The sequence below is a fragment of the Oncorhynchus nerka genome, linkage group LG2 (genome assembly GCF_034236695.1).
Source record: "Oncorhynchus nerka isolate Pitt River linkage group LG2, Oner_Uvic_2.0, whole genome shotgun sequence".
In the NCBI taxonomy this organism is placed as follows: domain Eukaryota; kingdom Metazoa; phylum Chordata; class Actinopteri; order Salmoniformes; family Salmonidae; genus Oncorhynchus; species Oncorhynchus nerka.
This window is the reverse complement of record NC_088397.1, coordinates 22,643,639-22,653,090: the sequence shown is the minus strand read 5'-3', so window position 1 is coordinate 22,653,090 and position 9,452 is coordinate 22,643,639. Positions and strand designations below refer to the sequence as shown.

The following is a 9,452-nucleotide window of genomic DNA, read 5'->3' as shown; positions in this document are numbered from 1 at the left end:
ACAACTAGCATCCAGGTTTACTTAGGTTATTTGTTTGATCTCAGCCTACCACTAATGTCAATGTTTACCAGTCAAACGTTTGGACACACCTACTCATTCAAGGTTTTTTTCTCTTTTTTTCTACATTGTAGAATAATAGTGAAGATATCAAAACTATGAAATAACACATATGGAATCATGTAGTAAGAAAAAAGTGTTAAACAAATGAAAGTATGTTTTATATTCGAGATTCTTCAAAGTAGCCACCCTTTGCCTTGATAACAGCTTTGCACACTCTTGGTATTCTCTTAACCAGCTTCATGAGGTGGTCATCTGGAATGCATTTTAATAAACAGGTGTGCCTTGTTAAAAGTTCATTTGAGGAATTTCATTCCTTCTTGCGTTTGAGACAATAAATAGTGTTGTGACAAGTTAGAGGTTGTATACAGAAGATCGCTACATTTTGGGAAAAAAAGTCCATATTATGGCAAGAACAGTTCAAAACAGCAAAGAGAAATGACAGTTCATCATTACTTTGAGACATGAAGATCAGACAATCAGGAAAATGTCAAGAACTTTGAAAGTTCCCCCCCAACCCCTCTTGTACGCTGCTGCTACTCTGTGTTTATCATATATGCACAGTCACTTTAATCATACCTACATGTACATACTACCTCAATCAGCCTGACTAACAGGTATGTAGCCTCACTACTTTAATAGCCTCGCTCCTGTTATTTTTCACTGTCTTTTTACTGTTGTTTTATTTCTTTACTTACCTATTGTTCACCTGATACCTTTCTTGCACTATTGGTTAGAGCCTGTAAGTAAGCATTTCACAAGCTCTACACCTGTTCTATTCGGCGCACGTGACAAATAAACTTTGATTTGATTTGAAGAACCCTCAAGCGCTATGATGAAACTGGCTCTCATGAGGACCGCCACAGGAAAGGAAGACCCAGAGTTACCTCTGTTGCAGAGGATACATTCATTAGAGTTACCAGCCTCATAAATTGCATTCCAAAGAAATGCTTCACAGAGTTCAAGTAACAGACACATCTCAACATCAACTGTTCAGAGGAGACTGCATGAATCAGTCCTTCATGGTCGAATCTCTGCAAAGAAACCACTACTAAAGGACACCAATAATAAGAATTGACTTGCTTGGTTCTAGAAACACAAGCAATAGACATTAGACCAGGAAATCTGTCCATTTGTCTCATCAGTCCAAATTTGAGATTTTGGTTCCAACTGCTGTGTCTTTGTGAGATGCAGAGTAGGTGAATGGATGATTTCCGCATATGTAGTTCCCAGCGTGAAGCATGGAGGAGGTGTGATGGTATGGAGGTGCTTTGCTGGTGACACTGTCGTCTGGGATTTATTTAGAATTCAAGCACACTTAACCGGCATGGCTACCACAGCATTCTGCAGCGATCCGCCATCCCATCTGGTTTGCACTTAGTGGAACTCTCATTTGTTTTCAACAGGACAATGACCCAACACACCTCCAGGCTGTGTAAGGGCTATTTGAACAAGGAGAGTGATGGAGTGCTGCATCAGATGACCTGGCCTCCACAATCACCCGACCTCAACCCAATTGAGATGGTTTGGGATGAGTTTGACCGCAGAGTGAAGGAAAAGCAGCCAACAAGTGCTCAGCATATGTGGGAACTCCTTCAAGACTGTTGGAAAAACATTCCAGGTGAAGCTGGTTGAGAGATCGCCAAAAGTGTACAAAGCTGACATCAAGGCAACGGGTGGCAACTTTGAAGAATCTCAAATATATAATATATTTTGATTTGTTATCCCTCCCGTCGTCCTCGTATTGTGTCTAGTCCCCGCGTCCTCCGGGTCACCCTGTCCCCTCCTGGCTAAAGGCCCAATGTGCGCAAGTGTGACAGTAGGCGTGTGAACAGCCTTTGCAGATGTATTTCTTACACCTGCAGCACACCGTGTATGTCTTGGAGTCCTTCTTGGGTGGGCAGAGCTGACACCTCTTCCTCTTACTTGCCCCGGTGGCCGGGGCAGCAGCTGTGCCAGCGGCGGGGCCCTCGCGCTATTGATCATGAGCCGCCGCCGCCCTAGCACTCTGTAGGACTTTGACAAGTGCTGACGCCACTTCGGTGCGGGGCAGATGCTGCCTTCTTTGGATCAGCGGCTTCACAAGTGCCTTTCCCAGCTGCTCGAGGAACACCCTGCGCTTGTTCCGCGTGCGAGGCATCCAGTCAGGCTTGATCTCTCGCCATATGACAAAGGCGTTGTAGGAGGACACGTCGAGGATGTTGTGGAAGACGACCAGGGGCCAGCGGGCAGTCATCCGTCTGCAGCTGTAGGTGCCGACCACCTTGTCTAGGTTGTCCACGCCGCCCTTGTTGCAGTTGTAGTCTAGGATTACGGCCAGCTTCCTGTCGCGGCGATCGCTAATGTGGCCCTCTGTGTGCAGCGTGCTCAAAAGTAGCACGTTGTTGTTTTTCTTTGCCAGGTAGGACACCAGAGTGGCGGTGGGAGTGAAGGCGAACCTGGAGGACAGGACCTGTCTGCCCCTGGACTCGAGCAGCGCGGGCGGGAGCTCGGCCTTGTTCTTTCTCACCGTGCCCACCATGGTGAGGTTCCTCTCGAGGAGCCGCTGGCCCAGGTCGTAGGAGGTGATGAAGTTGTCGCAGGTGACGTTGCGCCCGCTCAGCCCCGTTGTGAGATCGAGGACGACGCGCATCCCCTGGTTCTTCTCGGGGCCTCCGCCGGCCGCCTTGCCGGTGTACACTTACATCTTCCAAGCGTAGCTGGACTTGGCGTCGCAGGCCACCCACGACTTGATGACGTATTTCGCCGGCTTGCTGGGGATGTACTGACGGAAAGGACAGCGGCCTTTTGGAAAGGGGACATGAGATTAGTGTCGTTACTGTGTCATGGGGGCCAAGGGCCTTTTGTGTTACACACGCTGCTAGTGCTGCTACCGTGCACGCGCACGCAGAGTACCTCTGAACGGGACCAGTTGCTCGTCCACCGTCACGTCGGGCCCCGGGTTGTAGAGGGCCGGCAGCCGCACCTCCCACAGGTCCCATGGCTGCGAGTTTGTCCGTGGCGAGTCTGGCGGGTCTCGACTGGCGGTCGTCGAATCGCAGCAGCCTCGAGTACCTGTGAAAGAACTTGAGCGGCATGGTGGCTCGCAACACGGTCCTGCCACACTCGGCGTCCCACAGGCTTGCCGCGGCCTCGCCTTGGGACCTGTAGACGCCCGCTAGGATCAGCAGTCCTACGTCCATGGGTCGCCAGCCGTCGCCGTATTTTCTGGCCCCGTGCAGGTTCGTCATTTCCACAATTATCCTTTCTATCGCCGGTGTGGCAAACAGGTGGAAGGCGGACGCGATGTCGAGGGCCCGGGTCGCGGGGCCCGGAGTCTGGTCCGGCCCGGCGTGGCAGATCGCGAGGGCCCCGCGGTGGCGGCCGTAGGCCACAGGGGACCACTCGATTTTGCTGTTTTTCGACAGCAACGGCGTCTCCCGTTGGTCCGGGGCCGAGGAGATCTCTTCCTCGCGTCGGTCCTCGTGTTGGTCCTCGGGCTCTTCCTCGGGCTCTTCCTCAGAAGAGGGAGAAGAAGGATCGTCGACCTCGCGGCGCTCAGGGTTGTATTCCTCCCCGTCTTCGTCTTCCGAAACCTCTTCCTCCTCCTCCTGGCAATCCGAGTAGTCTTCTTGGTCCACGCTGGACAAGATCTGTTCTAGAACCTGCGCGGCCGTAAAATGCACGGCCATGGCCGCTCGGCTCCGCTGAGCGGCGGGGTAGAGCGCACTTGGCACGGGTGGGGCGCCGGTCCCTTTGTGTGTGTGTGTGTGTGGGTGGGTGCCGCTGACAATATTAGTATCCTCTCTACGTAGGGCCGAGGCTCGCTTGCGTGCTTGTGTGTAGCCGTGTGCAGTTGACCCACCCCACCCGAGCAACAATAACACTCGGCTGCTCTCTAGCACACAGCGGAGCACACCTGGACTCAATCACCTCTATCATTACCTTCCCCATATCTGTCGGGTTCCACTCTCTGTTCCCTGCTTCTGTATTGATTGTCATATGTCCTTGTTTACCAGTGTGCCGACACTGTTCCTGTATTGTTCTAGGTCTGTTCACAATTAAATGTTTGACTCCCCGTACCTGCTTTTCATCTCCGGTATCGGTCCTTAAAACACGATAGAGGGAAAACGATAGAGGGGAATATTATATAGTTGAAAATGATAGAGAGGAAAATGACAGAGGAACTTTATAGAGGGGAATAGGATAGAGATGAACATGATAGAGGGGAATATGATATAGATGATTATGATAGAGGGGAATATGATGTAGAGGGAATATGATAGAGGTGTATATGATAGAGGGGAATATGAAAGAGTTGAATATGATAGAGTTGAATATGATAGAGGGGAATATGATAGAGAGGAATTTGACAGTGGGGAAAATGAAAGAGAGAATATGATATAAAATAAATATGATAGAGGGTAATATGATATTTAAGGAATATGATAGAGAGGAATATGGATGAGAGGAATATGATATAGGACAATATGATAGAGGGGAATATGATGGAGGGGAACATGATATAGTGAAATATGATAGAGAGGAATATGATAGAGGGAAAATGATAGAGGAATATGATCGAGTTTAATATGATATTTAATGAACATGATAGAGAGGGATACTATAGAGTATACACTGCTCAAAAAAATAAAGGGAACACTAAAATAACACATCCTAGATATGAATGAATGAAATATTCTTATTAAATACTTTTTTCTTTACATAGTTGAATGTGCTGACAACAAAATCACACAAAAATTATCAATGGAAATCAAATTTATCAACCGATGGAGGTCTGGATTTGGAGTCACACTCAAAATTAAAGTGGAAAACCACACAAGTCAAAACAAGTCAAAATGAGGCTCAGTAGTGTGTGTGGCCTCCACGTGCCTGTATGATCTCCCTACAACGCCTGGGCATGCTCCTGATGAGGTGGCGGATGGTCTCCTGAGCGATCTCCTCCCAGACCTGGACTAAAGCATCCGCCAACTCCTGGACAGTCTGTGGTGCAACGTGGCGTTGGTGGATGGAGCGAGACATGATGTCCCAGATGTGCTCAATTGGATTCAGGTCTGGGGAACGGGCGGGCCAGTCCATAGCATCAATACCTTCCTCTAGCAGGAACTGCTGACACACTCCAGCCACATGAGGTCTAGCATTGTCTTGCATTAGGAGGAACCCAGGGCCAACCGCACCAGCCCATGGTCTCACAAGGGGTCTGAGGATCTCATCTCGGTACCTAATGGCTGTCAGGCTACCTCTGGCGAGCACATGGAGGGCTGTGCGGCCCCCCAAAGAAATGCCACCCCACACCATGACTGACCCACCGCCAAACCGGTCATGCTGGAGGATGTTGCAGGCAGCAGAACGTTCTCCACGGCATCTCCAGACTCTGTCACGTCTGTCACATGTGCTCAGTGTGAACCTGCTTTCATCTGTGAAGAGCACAGGGCGCCAGTGGCGAATTTGCCAATCTTGGTGTTCTCTGGCAAATGCCAAATGTCCTGCATGGTGTTGGGCTGTAAGCACAACCCCCACCTGTGGACGTCGGGCCCTCATACCACCCTCATGGAGTCTGTTTCTGACCGTTTGAGCAGACACATGCACATTTGTGGCCTGCTGGAGGTCATTTTGCAGGGCTCTGGCAGTGCTCCTTCTGCTCCTCCTTGCACAAAGGCGGAGGTAGTGGTCCTGCTGCTGGGTTGTTGCCCTCCTACGGCCTCCTCCACATCTCCTGATGTACTGGCCTGTCTCCTGGTAGCGCCTCCATGCTCTGGACACTACGCTGACAGACACAGCAAACCTTCTTGCCACAGCTCGCATTGAGGGGAATATGAGGGAAGAAATATGATAAAGCGATATATGATAGAGGGTAATATGATATAAGGAAAATGATGGAAGGGAATATGATAGAGGGGAATATGATCGAGAGGAATATGATAGAGGGGAATATGATGGAGGGAATATGATAGAAGGGTATATGATAGAAGGGAATATGATAGAAGGGAATATGATAGAGGGAATATGATAAGTGATGATTTTAGTTTGTATATCTTGGTGGGGCAAAGAAAATAAAAAATGTTGGATGCATGCCAACAAAACCACTACACAATACAACACTAAACAATACATTAATTGCACTATAACGGTGAAAGATGGTGAAAAATCTAAATCTAAAATCGTCACTTATCATATTCCCTTCCATCATATTCTTGGAATTATATTCCCCTCTATCATATTCCCCTCCATCATATCCCTCTCTATCATATTCCTTAAATATCAAATTATCCTCTATTATATTCTTTATATATCATATTCCTCTTTATCATATTCCCCTCTAGCATATTCCCATTTATCATATTCTGGGAATTATATATTCTATATTCTTTAGACTGTTGATATGAATCCACACATTCAGGTCAGCAAGCACTAAATAAGTGTCCAGCATGCTCTAGAGGTTATTACAAGTAACTACACATATCACACCATAACAGCTAACATAGGGTCTCACTCCCGCTCCTCCTTTCCTCCTCTCCCTCGTCTCCTCTGTTCTTCTATTCCTCCTCCTCTCCTCTCAGCGGCTTCAGCTGGATAGAGTGACGTCGAGGTGACCTCTCACTGGAGGGAGGGAAAGGGGGAACAGAGGAGGATGAGGAGGAGATGGAGAGAAGGAGAGCAGGAATGGAAGAGGAGGTAGAGGAGGCAGAAAGCCTGGTCTAAATATTGCTTTAAAGGGAAGAGAAAGGGGGGGGAGTGGGAGAAATAGGGGGAGGGCAGCTGCGTCCGACACCCCATACCTACACCTGCAACAGGTAGGCCAAGGGGCGGGACCTGAGGGTGAGATAGGGGTGGCAGATGAAGAAGGGGTGGAGCTGGAGTCAAGGATGGGAGGGTGTTCCTACGAGTCCCCTGCCAGCAAGAGGAAGAGCAGGGAGGAAGTCTGTCCACGGAGCACTTCCGGGTCATTGGGTCGCATCCGATGAGATTAGATCCCCCTCTATAATGTAAAGGAGTTTGAGTACTGGGGTGTTCTTTGTATAAATCCAAGGTGGAACCTCCAGGGCCTAGCCTCCTCTCAGGGGACAGTCTGCTCTGGGCTGCCTGGGAAAGGTGCTCCTCTGTGGGAAAGAGGCGAGAACAAGAGGCCCCGGAAGAGATCTCCTTATGGTAGAGATGGACAGATCGACTCTCCTTGTCATCTCCCACCTCTTCCTCTTGCTCGGCCTTCTCCCTCCTTTCCTTCTTAAAGTCGTGATGAAGAAAACCTTTTTCTCCCTTTCCTCCTTCCTCTACCTTCCTTTCCCTCCTTCCCTCTTGGTAGACCTTGTTAAGTCAAGACAGATTGTGAATAGCTAACCATGGTTCAGACCACTGTCGCTGTCTGGGAGGGGGGATACAGGACTGGTCCACTGGACTCAGCTCACATGGGGAGAATCTGCTGCTGCTGCCACTCCCCATCTTACCTGGGATTAGATAAGAAAGGATGAGACAGGTTCCTGAGATGTTTAACACCTTCCTCCCTCCCTCTAACCTGATCCTCTGAAATTGAACACGTTCTCTCCCTCAAGTGAGTTGGGTGAGCCCGTCTTGATGATGATGTCAGAGGGTGACATGCAGGTGACAGCTGATGCATCGGGAGACGGCAGAACATTCAGGTAGCGCCTCGTCACCGGTCCTCCGCTCACACCCATCTCCGTGGTGATGATGATGATGATGATGATGATGACACGGCCTTTGGCGTGGCATGCGTCCAGTAGCACCTGGGGTATGTAATGGTCAGTTATAATCATTTTACCACACACATGGTCTTGTATAACTAACCTTTTGGGGGGACACAATTCACCCCCATTCAAAATACTATTTTCCCTAACCTTAACCCAAAAATCTAACCCAAAACCTAATTCGAACCTTAACCTAACCCTAGCATTTGACCTTGTGGGGACCAACAAAATGTCTCCATTTGGTCCATTTTTTGTTTGTTTACTATTCTTGTGGGGACTTCTGGTCCCCACAAGTATAGTTAAACACATCCACACACACACCCCTCCTCCCTCCTGACCTGTAGTGTAGGCTGGTGCTGTGCATTGATAGTGTAGACCATAGCTGACGCTCCAGAGTAGTCCTCCATACTGGGGTCAGCTCCAGCTGAGAGGAGAGTAGAGGCTAGCTGAGCTCCAGCCCTCTCCATACAGGAATACATCAGAGCTGTACGGCCTGACCGGTCCTGGGCATTAGGGTCTGCCTGGGTGGGGAAAGATAGGATGGGGTTAGGATGTAGGCACACACACACACACACACACAGTGGGCTTTAGGACCCACCTGTTTAGAATAGAGTAGGATAGAATCCCACAAGGGAAAATTAAACCTACAGAGCACTCCTTTAAAAGCCGACACAGACCTGGTTGTCTAGTAGGTATCTGAGCAGTTTCAGGGTTCCAGGTCCAGTGGGTTCCCCTCTCAGGGCTTTACACGCTGCCAGGAGAGGAGTCTCTCCTCCCGGGTTTCTCTCGTTGACCTGGGCACCACCCTCCAGGAGCAGCCTAACGAGGCGAAGCTTCCCCAGCCTCGCTGCTCCAATCAGGGGACTGTCGTCTGGCAGGAGGTCCTGGGGGACCGACATGGTCTAGAGGAGAGGAAAAGGTAGAGAGAGATAGTAAGAAATAGAGAGAGACAGTCAGACAGGCGAAAGTCAAATAGTGAGTTAGCATCTAAACGTACCTGGGTTGTCTGAGGTCCTGGGTTGTCTGAGGTCCTGGGTTGATTGTTAAGCTTTCACTCCAGACCAAGTGGACATCACATATTGGCAACAGACAACTTCAGCCGACTGGACACTGATACACATCCTCTGCGCTCCGTTCTACCTCTCTCCTGTACAAGGAGTGTGGGTTCCGGTCTCAGGTGAAGGGCAGGCGTGGGTTCCTGTCTCAGGTGAAGGGCAGGCGTGGGGTCCTGTCTCAGGTGAAGGGCAGGCGTGGGTTCCTGTCTCAGGTGAAGGGCAGGCGTGGGGTCCTGTCTCAGGTGAAGGGCAGGCGTGGGGTCCTGTCTCAGGTGAAGGGCAGGCGTGGGGTCCTGTCTCAGGTGAAGGGCAGGCGTGGGTAGCGGTGAGCGTTCAAAGTTGTCAATGGTTTTCAGCTCTAAATGTCACCTGATGCGGAGTCTCCACACTACAAAAGGCTCTGGGAAGGACTGATAGAAGTCAGCTTTGAACAGCCTTCATCTGGCAGACCACCGCCTGAGTTCAAACAGCCCAGAGGGGTGTGTGTGCAGAAACGGCACTCAAAATCAAATTTTATTGGTCACATACACATATTTAGCAGATGTTATTGCGGGTGTAGCGAAATTCTTGTCACACACACGAAATACTGCAACGTTTTATTTTCATGTATCTACAACAAGGACACAGGGGAAAAAAA

General features: G+C 49.5%; 2 pseudogenes; both read right to left on the bottom strand.

Annotated features, from left to right (window-relative positions):
- Positions 1-196: 196 nt before the first annotated feature.
- LOC115145022 (piggyBac transposable element-derived protein 4-like) lies at positions 197-4,432 on the bottom strand (annotated as a pseudogene).
- A 185-nt stretch (positions 4,433-4,617) lies between these two features.
- LOC115132463 (ankyrin repeat domain-containing protein 34C-like) lies at positions 4,618-9,370 on the bottom strand (annotated as a pseudogene).
- Positions 9,371-9,452: the final 82 nt, after the last annotated feature.